Genomic DNA, 13,796 nt, shown 5'->3' on the forward strand with positions numbered 1-13,796 from the left:
TTTGCTTTTTTTAAATCTATGAGCATCACTGCCAGGAGGTAGTGTATTAAGTGATCATTTGCCAAAGCATTGTGTAGGCAGCGTATGTTATGGCGTGTTTATGTGTGGCAATAAAGCCACTTTGATCCGAATGCCTTAGGGTGCGAAGCACCTTGTAAAATCACAGTGCAAGATTCTTCGTCATTATTTTGGTTTTTCAGTTGATCAGTGAAATGAGCCTGTATGACTAGCACAAGTGAAGGGAATGTCTTCTTTGTGGAGGGAGATGGATGTTGCTATCTCCTCGCTGTGATTGGGCATCAAGGGTAAGACATTTAGGCCTATGGTTGAGAGGTATCTGTCAACCTCAAGGGTGGGGGCCATGGGTGTGTGGGCATGTGGTGAGCCATAGAGGGTTGCAATGGTTCGCTGAATGTCGTCAGGCGATATGTGTGGTGCTCCTTCATTGTCCTTGATGAGTGTAATGTGGCGGTGTTTGTTTGGTGTTTGACTTATGCAATGTAGGTGTTTTACCATCTTGTTGCTGTGTTCATCGAGGCGACTTTGCGATGTTTGTGAATGGGCGATAAATATCAATGGAGGGAGTGGTGTGAGAATGTGTCCGGGCGGACACAGGGAGTAGATTCAATCTCCCCAAACTATAACTTATAAACAAGTAGAATCCAACCACACAAGAGAAGCTAAAAAGGTAGATGGTCTTGGGTTGGATGCGTTTCCTACAATGGTGTGAAACACATTATGTTCTTTAAATACCCCTCACACACCAAAAGGGCTAATTGCACTCTGTAAGGAGAATGGTTGTATATTTAGCCATGTGCAGGGTACTCACTTGGTTCGAGAAGTGGTGGTCCTGCAGAAGCGGCTATGCCGTACTTACATCTGTAGCGATACTACCTCCTTCGATCATCCCCTCCGCGGCTCCGTGGTGAGTGAGAAGCCGGGATATCTCAGAATTTATACTCTATTTAATTGCCTGCATATTCCCACCACTCGTAATGTGTACGTGTGAATCGGGACGTTCCCAATGCAGCTCTGATCTGAAGTGGTTCTGGTGAGCCAAAAATCTCTTGTCCTCCTCTGTTTTGAGTTGCCTGAGTGCTAAACTGGCCCTCTGGAGCCTATGTAGGGCTTCATCTAAGGCCCACTCTGCGTATGTGTGTTCTGCCTGCTGTGTCCCCTGGTCAAGGTCTACTATCTCCTCCTGTTTCACCCAGCGTTGGTATGCAAGTGTGGATATCTCCATCCCCAGTGTCACTGTCCGGAAAGCCATCCACAGTGTTGCTGTAGAGTCCACTATCCCTTCATAGGAGTCAAAAAATTTGGACAATCCCTCTCGTAGACTCTCACAAAGTGTTCGTTGTGTCAACCACCAGGCGCTAAGGACCCATGATGGGAGCATATGGGAGCCACCACATCGTGCTTCTAGTTCCAGTGGGGCATGGCCGGTGAGACCATGTGCAAGTATGCGTATGGCCAAGATGGAGGAGATATGTGCAGTGGGTACTAAGAAATAGTAATAGAGTGCTATCCACTCCAGAAAGGAATGTGTAGCTGCCCGCTTCTCGGTGACCACTTCTACATAGGTCGAGTTCCAGCATGTCAGTGAATGAGGCTAGAAGGTTGTCAGGGGGTTCCTTGCTCGGCCCAGACTGAGTTGCTTGATTCTCCGTCTTCCCTACAGGCGGACTACTACTGGCCCTTTAAGGACGGCCCGTGCTATCTGGATGACCGCCTCGCTTCAGGACCACCTGACTTTGTAGGCCTATCCGGTGCGACCTCGCACCATTTGAGGGTGGATCCGGAAGACGCCACGTCTCGGTTGGCAGACTCGTGGGAAGCTGCAGTTCTACGCCAGGAGAGGAACGCAAGCCAGAACGGAGGAACCGAGACCAAGACATCCGACACAGGAGTCGAGACCAAGGCGAGGAAGACCTTCACGGGAGCAGATACGGCGAGTGGAGAGGGCACCAGTTCGGAAGCAGACGAGGACCCAAGACCATCAAAGGAAACGCCAGGAGGCCAACGATACTGCGTATCGCCCAGCCACGCCAAGGAGGACGCGTGGCTTACCCAGGTGCGTGCTCGTTTGGGTTTGCTCTTTCGGGTTAAAAAGGGCGGGACCGAGTAGAGAAACGAGAGGGGAGGTCTGGCACTACAGCTATCGCATACTTGTTCACGAGAGGTCAGGCACTGTTGTCCCGAGCACTTCACACGGTATCCGCAATTGCTGGTGGTGGTTCTGGCTGTTCCCTTCACTCCCCTGTCCTCTTCTGTAGACATAACCGTGACCAGTGTCTTAAAGCCATATCGTTTTCTTTGTCTTTCCATACATGGCGTGGTAACCCCGGACCTTCACCCAAGACCCGAAGCTGAGGACCCCAAGGAAGGACCCTCGACCCTTGTTGCGTTGTTTACCAAAAGTGACCATTCTGTTGTACTCGAATAAAAGTAGTTACAAACGCCCATCTTCAGTTTTGGCTCCTTCCATTCTTGTGACCCAAAGGTGACAAGTGGCGAGCCAGCCAGGAGATTTCCATCTGATAATACAAGATGGAGGCCCTGTTAAATCAAATGAGCGAAGGACAGTCCAAACTGGAGTGGGCCATTGGGCGGTCGAATGAACAAGCAGACACCGATAGAGCTACGTTCACTACCGCTATCCAACAACAGTCGGATCACCTTACCAAACTAGCAGACACAACTGTTGGCTGTATTGGGACAAAGTAGAGCCGCTCACCCACCGGGCGCAGTAGTTCCCCTTCAGAAATATGCTGCAGGTGATGACCCGGTTTCTTTTTTTTTGAATTTTGAAAAGGCAGCTAGAGCAAGCGCCTGGCCAGGTGACCGGTGGCCCTTCTATTTAGCTCCTTTGTTAACTGGAGAAGCACAGGCCGCATATCAGTTAGCTAATAAAGACGGAACAGCCGCTTATGGACATGTGAAACAAATAATACTGGACAGATTGGGGGTAGATGATGAAACCCATAGAACTCGGTTTAGACAAGAAAGAGGAACGCCCACAGACGCCCCTAAAACTCTTTTTTACAAGTTGAAAGATGCGGCGGATAGTGGTTGAAACCACAGGATGGTGATATGGACAGCGTTATGAAAAAAATGTATCTGGAACAATTTCTTGAGGCTCTCCCCTATGGTACACAGCGGTGGCTTCGACAGCATGCAGGATTAACTCTAGACCACGCCATTGAGATGGCTAATTCCTATGCTCGTGCTCAAACCAAGCCGGTTTTCAGGGAACAAGAAAAACCTGTTGTCAATAGGGTTCCTCCAAAACCTGACAAAAAGCCATTTAAACCTCAAAACGAGCCCCCGCCTTTTAAACCTAGACCAGTGAAAGTCGAGCCGCCCGTCCTCGCAAGTCCTCAGTGCGGTGAATGGGGACATATTGCAAGGTATTGCCGCAAAAAGAAAGAAAAAGAGGAAGAACCCATGGAGGTTGGGTATGCTCCACGTGCTATCATGTATGCCCAAGAGACTGGAGGAGCGTTTTACGTAAGTGTCCTCGTTGACGGTAGGAAAATCAGGGCCTTGTTGGACTCAGGTTGCAGACATTCGGTAGTAAGGAAAAGCACCCTGTCTGATTCCTCCACATTGTTAATGCGTACTGTGAGAATTAAATGCGTACATGGGGACGTGCGCACCTATCCTTTAGCTCAGGTTACTTTAACGACTGAAAAGGGTACACATTTACAGTGTGAATTAGGAGTTCTCCCAGATCTGCCTGAACCCCTTATTATCGGAACTGATAACAAATGGTTTAATACCCTCATGTCTGAAGTTTTGGACAAGCAAGATAGCAACAAAACGAGGGTGGGCCTGCTAGCTGAAGAACCCTGGTCCACTGATACAAACTTTAGGGCAGCCCAGTTAAATGATGCCTCCCTCGCAACTGCTTGGCAGAGTGCACACGGTAATCAGGGTCAGGCTCAGATAACATATCCCTGTTTTATTGAACAAAATGGCCTCTTGTATCGAGTCGCTCAAGACCAGGCTACTCCCCAACTACTAGTGCCAACAGCATTCAGAGACCAGGTGATGTTTTATGCTCATGCGCACCTACTGGCAGGACACTCCGGGGCAGAAAAGACTACTAATTCCATTGTAGAACATTTCTATTGGCCGGGGGTGTTTGCTCAAGTAAAGAAGTATTGTCAAGAATGTCAGATTTGCCAAAAGAGAAATCCTTATATTCCTCCCAAAGTGCCTCTTGTCCCTCTTCCTATCATAGGAAAACCATTTGAGAGAATAGGAGTTGACATTATTGGACCTCTACCGAAGTCACATAGAGGGTATCAGTATGTCATGGTGGTCGTTGACTACGCAACGAGTTACCCTGAAGCATTTCCTTTAAGGGCAGCCACTACAAGTGCCATTTCCCAGAAGTTGGTTGAATTATTTGCTAGAATGGGATTCCCCAAGGACCTTATCACAGATCAGGGAACCCCGTTCGTGTCACGGCTTATGAAGCAAGTGTGCAGTATCCTAAACGTGAAACACCTGCGCACTTCGGTATACCACCCACAAACCGATGGCCTGATGGAACGTTACAACGGTTTAATAAAGACCACCCTGAAAAAACTGTTGTCGGGAGACGGCAAACAGTGGGATCAACTGCTTCCACTGGCCCTGTATGTTCTGAGAAGTCAATACCAAAGCAGTTTAGGGACCACACCCTTTGAGTTACTCTTTGGAAGAAAGCCTCGTACCCTGTTAGAAATAACAAGAGACAGTTGGGAAAAGACAGGGTCTCAGGACGCTGAGGAGTTGCTAGACTACTCCCAACAACTGAAAACCAGGCTACACAAGTTAAGGACATTGTCCTACGAAACTTTGGAGAAAGCGCAGGAAAAACAAAAGACCTTTTATGACAAAGGCAAGAAGTGGAGAGAATTAAATCTAGGTGATTGGGCTCTTGTCCTCCTTCCCACTTCTACACACAAACTCCGCAAGGAGTGGCAAGGCCAGTTTCAAGTCATAAGGAAGATAGGAAAAACTACGTATGCATTGCAGTTGTCTCCCACACAAACCCAGATTTACCACATTAATATTCTGAAAAAGTGGTTGGGTCCTCCTCCCAAAAATCCTGTAGCTGTTTCATTGGCTGCCCCTCCAGAGCAGCATACCATTGACCAGACGGTCGTGAATCCTGACCTTTCCGACTCCAGAAAGGAAGAGTTGCGGTCTTTGTTGTTAAGACACCACTCAATCTTTTCAGATCAGCCAGGTAGTACCAGCTTAGCCGAGCATCATATTCCCACTACTCCAGGGGTGATTATAAAACAAAAACCCTACAGGGTTCCCGAAGCTCGACGGGCACTGATAAAAGAGGAAGTACAGAAAATGTTAGAGGCAGGGATCATCGTGCCGTCCAAAAGCAACTGGTCATCCCCGGTAGTATTAGTCCCAAAACCAGATGGAAGTTAGAGGTTTTGTATTGACTTCCGCGCAGTAAATAAAGTGTCTAAACAAGATGGGTATCCTTTGCCAAGAGTGGATGAAATGATAGAACGACTCGGTGAGGCCCAGTTCATAACCACTATTGACCTTACTAAAGGTTATTGGCAGGTACCCCTTTCGCTAGAAGATCAAGAGAAAACCGCCTTTACCACACCGGATGGTCTTTTTCATTTTACCGTTCTCCCTTTTGGTCTGCATGGGGCTCCTGCTACGTTCCAAAGACTCATGGATACTGTGTTAGCTCCATACCGCCTAATTTCTGCGGCCTATTTGGATGACATAGTCATTCACAGTCCCGATTGGCAGACTCATCTGCAGCATTTGGAACAGGTCTTGGAAGCTTTAGAGAATGCGGGTTTACACATAAATTCCAAGAAATCCCGACTGGCCTTTTCTCAAGTCAAGTATCTTGGCTACATCTTGGGTAATGGCCAGTTGTATCCCCAGCAAGAGAGGGTAAAAGCCATACAGTGTCAACTCTTTCCCACGAACAGACGAGACCTACAAGCCTTTCTTGGCCTGGTCGGGTACTACCGATGTTTCATTCCTCACTTTGCGTCCCTCTCAGCCCCTTTGACTGATTTGTTGAAGAACAACGCTACTTCAGCCCAGTTCAAGCATCCATCCCCTCAAGCCCACGGTGCCTTTCAGGCCTTGAAGGACGCATTGTCATCCTCCCCAGTGTTGGTAACACCCGACTTTGATAAACCATTCTATTTACAGACTGACGCCTCTGGGGTGGGTCTGGGCGCTGTCTTGTCCCAGCAGGATAGTGACGGTAGGGAGAGGCCCATTTTGTATTTGAGCAGGAAACTTTTCCCTAGGGAGACTGCCTATTCCACCATAGAAAAGGAATGCCTGGCAGTGAAATGGAGCATAGAAAAGCTTCGTTATTATTTGGACGGCCGGCATTTTACCTTGTTTTCTGATCATGCCCCTTTGCAGTGGTTGCAGCGGAATAAGGGTCGCAATGATCGAATCCTCCGGAGGTTCTTGTCCTTGCAGCCCTACGACTTTGAGGTTTGCCACCGGAAGGGCACTGCGCAGACTAATGCTGACTATTTGTCCCGGTATCCACTTTCCCCCGACCGGGAAAAGTCTGAGGGGGGATTTGTCAGGGGGTCCCTTGCTCGGCCCAGACTGAGTTGCTTGATTCTCCGTCTTCCCTACAGGCGGACTACTACGGGCCCTTTAAGGACGGCCTGTGCTATCTGGATGACCTCCTCGCTTCTGGACCACCTGACTTTGTAGGCCTATCCGGTGCGACCTCGCACCATTTGAGGGTGGATCCGGAAGACGCCACGTCTCGGTTGGCAGACTCGTGGGAAGCTGCAGTTCTACGCCATGAGAGGAACGCAAGCCAGAACTGAGGTACCGAGACCAAGACATCCGACACAGGAGTCGAGACCAAGGCGAGGAAGATCTTCACGGGAGCAGATACGGCGAGTGGAGAGGGCACTAGTTCGGAAGCAGACGAGGACCCAAGACCATCAAAGGAAACGCCAGGAGGCCAACGATACTGCATATCGCCCAGCCACGCCAAGGAGGACGCGTGGCTTACCCAGGTGCGTGCTCGTTTGGGTTCGCTCTTTCGGGTTAAAAAGGGCGGGACCGAGTAGAGAAACGGGAGGGTAGGTCTGGCACTACAGCTATCGCATACTTGTTCACGGGAGGTCAGGCACAGTTGTCCTGAGCACTTTACACGGTATCCGCAATTGCTGGTGGTGGTTCTGGCTGTTCCCTTCACTCCCCTGTCCTCTTCTGTAGACATAACCGTGACCAGAGTCTTAAAGCCATATTGTTTTCTTTGTCTTTCCATACATGGCGTGGTAACCCCAGACCTTCACCCAAGACCCGAAGCGGAGGACCCCAAGGAAGGACCCTCGACCCTTGTTGCGTTGTTTACCAAAAGTGACCATTCTGTTGTACTCGAATAAAAGTAGTTACAAACGCCCATCTTCAGTGTTGGCTCCTTCCATTCTTGTGACCCAAAGGTGACAAAGGTGTTTAGCAGACCCCCAGGATATAGCGCCATGGATTCGCAAATTTAGCTGCACAAATATGGAAATTTTGCGGCACAAATATGGAAATTTAGCGGCATTTTGGCGGCACTTTATTTTACTCATAATCATTCATTTTCAGCCTTAAATCAATGGAAACTGTTTTAGCAGAGTATTCCACTAGAAATTCCAAAGCGTTTTTTCAATGATTTTTGTAAAACAAACCTAAGTGTATTCCCACGGTTTACATAGACACCAAAATCTTAATGGAAATGTTTGTCTTCACCCTATGTTATTAATTTTTTTTAAATGAATTCATCTATTTTTTTGTAAAATGGCTGATATTTCCTGAACACACAAAAACTCACAGGTAGTTCACAATTTGCGTTTTGAACTAAGTAAACGACATTTCGGTGCTCCTGATCATCTGAATTTTTGGCAGTGGGAGTTTATTTGTAAGTGCATTTTTACTGCAGAGACAATATATGGGCAAAGAGTAAATGCATTTAAAAAGGTGAATATTATTGAAAGAAGTCCAACCCAGCTGAACAAAAAAAATCTCCACGATCTGTGGCTCTCTGTTCTACTGTTAACTATTAACTTCTCCGCTTGGTGTTTCCTCTGGCGTGCATCGTTAACCTCAGCCTGAACTTTGCTATCATAGGAAACTTCCTTGTGAAGGCAAAAGTTGATAGTGAACACGGGAGTAGAAGACTGAAACAAAGAAATCTGTGTTGTGGACAAACTAGATTGCAGCCAAACCTCACCGGTGCCCCAATGGCACGGAAATTGCTTGGGGCGCTATTAACGCAATATTACGAGTCTTACCTTGAGCAATGGGATAGGACCACAGGAATCTGTCTTTGCGCACCCAGTTGCTAAATTTCTGCTCTTATTTCTGCCACTTTTCTCTGCGTATATATAATACGTTAGGTTTTTTAATGGGAAAATAAGCAGAGACCATTCTGGAGTTTAGTATTCCCTCACAACTCATAATCTCGATTCAGCCAGAAACTCCTGTGTCTTTCAGAATCGAGATTTATAAGATACTTATAATGAAGAGTTTGTATATTTTATTTAATCAAATAGTTTTATTGTAACATTGGAAGTTGTTCTAATAGTTAAAGGACCAAGAGAATTTATGTACAATGTAAGCAATCGAGACCCGCAATTAAAGGCCTGTAGGAATACAATGAGGCAAAATTGTCCTGTGGAAGAAACATCATGACGCTTTGGTCCATGTTATGACTTGGCCAGTCTGTAAGGGGGCACCAGCATGCAAATAAGTCGCTCTCGCAATGAACGAAGCTGTGTGTGTGATGGGTACCAAACAGCAGCCTGCCACGCGGCACCATGACGGGATAAACATCTCTTCCGTGGCTCGCGCACACCCCTCTGCTACACGGGACCCGATTTCGCTGCACTTTTGTCATTTTAACAAAATTGCCGATTTCGCGGCAAAACTGGAGACTCTAATTTAGGGAGCAAGGCTATGGACCCATTTGATCAAACATCGGGTCAACCGCCAGTTGAATTTGCCTCCAATTATCATGAGGCATGTGAGAGCTGAAATGAGCACTCTGCTGAGTTGTGTAAGGAATATTTGTCCGAGGGACAGTGGGGCATACACCGAGCATAGAATAAGAGGCGATCCCTACAGGGTGCCCGCCTCCCAGAGGAAGTGACCAAATGAGTTGTGGTATACCCAATTCACCCTGTCTGAGTGGGAGTGCCACCATCCCATTGCAGTTCCATGTCTCTTTCGTCACCTGTTTATGATCTTGGCTCATGTTCCCTTTTTCCAACTGAGATCAATTTAGGTTCCGCTCAGTTCACTGAGCAAGTGTAGGGGAGACCTGTGCCTCTTCTGGGGATCCCATTGTCACTCTCCGATGTCAATGTTCCAAGGTTTGGTACTCTGAGGCCAAGGAATCGTCTGCCTCCTCATGGGTACTCCGGTTGGCACTGAAGCTGTTCTCTCCCCCTTCCTCGCCAACACAGAGGCGAGACCATCTGTGCGTCTTCCCCTCGGTGGTTCTCGGAACGATGGAATGCGTTCTTTCTTCAATCTAAGCCCAAGCATCTTCTGCTGAATCAAATACACGGGTCTTGCTTTGGTGGCGGGCTTTGAGCCAGGCCAAGTATAGGAGCATGTATGTGACATGCATTGCTATCATTTTGGTCTTAACCACCGCAAATGATTTCCGTTGTTGTCGGACTCTTATTATGTAGTCCTTGAAAATCATGACTCTATTGGTAGGGTCTGATTGGCTCAAAAGATGGCCTCCCTTTCTTGGTAGTTAAGTTGTCGGAGGATCGCAGAGCGGGGAGATGCTCCAGGGGAAGGCTTCTGTGTGAATATCCTGATCGCTCTTTCAATTATGAACAATATCGATAGGTCTTGTGCGGGCAAACAGGATCTGGACCAGTCAAGAAAGAAAGTCTCAGGGCAGGTGTCCTTCACCCCCTCTGGCATCCCCATCAGGCACAGATTGTTTTGATGGGATGACCCTGCGCATCCTCAGCCCTCCTCTCTAAATTTAGCGCCACCTCTCTGAGTCTAATGAAGTTCTTCTGGAGGGCTTAGAGGTCATCCTCCACCGATGATATTTACGTTTCCATGTCTTTCATTTGGTTTGCAACTTTGCAGAGGTCCTGCAGTAGTTGGGTGACCTTGGATCAGACCCCCCCATCCTGGCCTCCAACTATATCCTCAATTATTTTATGTCTTGGAGTATTTAATAGTGTGGAATGGGTTCTCCTGGTGGGGCCAAGAGTGATGCGGGCGTATTTCCTGCTGTTGCCTGGTGTCCTCCTCCGGGCTATGTAAAGCGGTCTATCTTACCCTGCAAGGGACTGGCCGTGCCTCCTGCCTTTACCATAGCAACACAAAAAGATGATGGTAAGAATGCTGAACCTGGTCAAACACTGACCCTGCCCAATCACAGATCTGGGTTAAAGCCATTGTTTTTTTGCTCACCATACCACCCCCGTTTGGACCCAGCCATATGCAAATCAGTCTTGAAACAAGTTGAGAGATTTCAGGTCCGGAGAGATGTGGTTGGTTTTCTTGGAGCCAGTGATGAGACTAGTCGCAGAATTCAGAGATGCTCTGGAGGGGTCTAATCTGAGTTTTGGTAGCCCACAGAGTGGCACTACCGTATTCTAGTCTTGAGATGACTAGTGCTTGCACCGCAGATTTGAAGTCATCTTGGGGAAGGTAGGGTTTGAGTTTTCTTAGGATGCTCAGTTGGAAGTTCGCTCCTTTGGTAGGTGCTCTGATGTGGTCTTGCATGTTTAGGTTCTTATCTGGCACAATTGCCATTGATTTTGTGGAATCAATTATGTGTGGTGTGCAGTTGAGAGCGGAGAGGTTTTTCAGATATTTCTCAACAATGAGGGTTTGCCTAGTAGGTGAAATGAGGAGGAATTCCATTTTAAGGGAGTTTCGTTTTATGTGGTTGGAGGTTAGCTAATTTAGGATTTTGTGCAGGGTTCCGTTGAGATCTTGATATCTTCAGGGGGCGAGATTTTCATGTACAGTTGGGTGTCATCCGCATACATGTGACATTGGATGTTAGATGCTTTGAGGATTCAATGAAAAGGTTGAAGAGCGTGGGGGAGCGCGAGCATCTTTGGGGCACTCCCAGTGTGCAAGGACTGGAGTTCGATAGAGTTTGATTCGATTTGACCTTCTGCATTCGGTTATTGAGAAAAGAGGCAAATCATTTTTGTACAGTGCCTGAGAGCCCCATCCTAGATTCCAAAAGGTTAAGTAGATTGTTCAGTGCTGTGGCCGGGACAGAAGCCCGATTGGAATGGATCAAGAAGTTGCAATTCCTCAATGTGGTTGCACAGTTGTTCATGGACACATTTCTCAAGGAGTTTTGCCAGAGTAGGGATGTTTGCAGGGCCGGACTGGGAACCAGAACCAGCCCTGGCAAAGTGCTCGGCCGGCCCCCCTCTGCCCCTCCGGGAGGAGAGGGGAGGGGGGAGAGGTGCGACCGCGCACTGTGACAGGGCCGGATTTCGGCCGTTTTTGTTACAGGGCCGTTTTTGCAGCATAACGGCCCTGTAACAAAAACGGCCCCAGGGGCCCAAAACCGGCCCCCAACCATGCGGCCCACCGGGGGATTGCCCGGTGCCCTCAATGGCCAGTCCGGCCCTGGATGTTTATGATTGGTTGAAAATTATTCAGGTCTTCAGGGTCAGCTGTCGTTTTTTTTAGAATAGGGAGAACCAGCCCCGCCTTCAGGCAGTCAGGGATCCCACCTTGAAGAAGAAAAGCATTGATGATTTTGGACCAGAGCGGGACTAATGATCTTATCATTTCTTTAAAGAAGTTGGGGGGGGGGGGGATCATTGAAGTGATTTGAATGTTTCAGGGTCGAGAGAATGTTGAAGATGGATGTGTCATTGAGGGGTGTGAATTCACTCCAAGAGGCATTGTTTTTAGGGGAGAGACAGGGCAGAGTAAAAGGGAGCGAGGGTAAGGAAGAGTCAGGAAAGGGTGATAGATCTATCAGGGTAGACCTTAGATCAGATTCAATCTTTCTTGCCTTTTCTCTGAAGAAGTCAGCAAAGGAATCACAGTTTGGCTGGGGGCAGGAGATAGGAGGAGATTGGATAGGAGTGTTATTGGATTATAGCTTAATTAACTTAAACAGCCTTTTTGGGCGATTTTTGGCTTTGTCCAGTTGGGATTTGAAGAAGGTTGCTTTCACCGCTCTGGTGAGTTTGTTGTATATACTCCTTTCTTTTAGTCTTAACATTTTTAGACCAATAGATGGAGCGGATCTCCAAGAGTGCTGCTAGTCTCAGGCTGTGGCCCGAGGTCACTCTATAGCATAGTGATGGAGATGGTAGTTTAGGGTATTGGTGGATCATATGCAGGATCTCCTGCGAGGTCTTGTTAGAATAGAAGACCAGGGCCAGCTCTGAGGTGGTTAATACGTTTTTGTATGTCAGTTTTGAGTTTTAGAAGCTCCCAGTTTATTTCCTTGAGCTTAGATGCAGGACCATATTGTGGTTCATAGCTGTTGGGGAGGGGAGGAGGAGGGTTGTTTACTAGGGTGGAGGTAGGCGTGTCCCAGGAAAGGGGAGGATGAGGAGTGGGGTCATCCCTTGAGGAGGATTTCCTTCTCCGTTGGTCAGGACAGTAAAGCAAGTTGGAGCTAGAATTGGCGTGAGGAAGAAGGTTGAGTAGAAGGGGGGAAAGGTTCAAGAGTTGAGGATTAGTAAGGGAGCGGGTCTCTTGATGAGGTTAGGGGGAGCTGAATACCGGGTAGAGAGTGGGTGTGCATGTTATGGAGAAAGGGAATTATCTAGGAGAAAGCCAGGTGGAAGGAGAGTGGGGGAAGTGTTGGTGAGGTGGTCAGAGCTAAGGATAACATTTGCTCCAGCATTCGGGAATGGAGGTGGTCAAGTCTGGGTAGTCCGGAGACGGTGGGTGAGTCTGTGGAGACAAAATTTGGTAGAACTAAAGCCCTATGAATGTTGTTCAAGGTAGGTGGGCCCTATGAATGTTGTTCAAGGTAGGCGGGGCAGTCAACAGGTGACTATGACTCATTAGAGGGATCATGGAGGTCCTGTGGCAAAGTTAAGGGAAGGACGTCCCTAGAGTGATTAAGAGTGTCACTTTGGTCCAGCGATTTTTTAATAATGTTCCCACATCTCTCTCCCATGGCGTTCCCAGCTGACAAGATATTCGAAGAGATATTCATGATCTTCCTATACGTCATTGATACTACATTGCTTTCCAGCGGTGACAAAAGAAGAAGATCCTCCAGCGGGGCTGTCTCCGGTATTTGATTCCCCTCCACTGCATGCCTGTGAAGGGCGTGTCTTAGCTGCGCGTATTTGTATTGTTCCATCTCTGCCATGTCATATTCCTGTTGTAGGGTGTCACATGACACCATCGCCTGCTCCCGCTATATATTGCCCAAGAGTGAAATGCCTATTAGATTCCAGTTTGTGAGGCACCTGACAGTCCTTATTTCACGCAGAATGTCACCACACCACAGTGGGGTCAAAGCCATCAATCCCCCCCCATCCAGCCTAGATACCTTGATGCCTCTCTCCACAAGCAGGCAACTGTCTGGGTGTGTCGGCACGCTCGACTGACTTGTACAGAGCCGTTTCATAACCTCCCTTTCCCATGATCTCTCGGTCCATTCGGAATGGTGGTTCCTCCCCGCAAAGACCCAGTCATTGAATGTAATGAGTTGCGCAGCCCAATAATACTTAAGGATGTCTGGTACCGCCAATCCCCCCTCATACACACTCCTACGGAGTTTCCACAACGCTATGCGGGAGCTCCCT

This window comes from Lissotriton vulgaris, chromosome 5 (genome assembly GCF_964263255.1).
Source record: "Lissotriton vulgaris chromosome 5, aLisVul1.2, whole genome shotgun sequence".
Classification (NCBI taxonomy): domain Eukaryota; kingdom Metazoa; phylum Chordata; class Amphibia; order Caudata; family Salamandridae; genus Lissotriton; species Lissotriton vulgaris.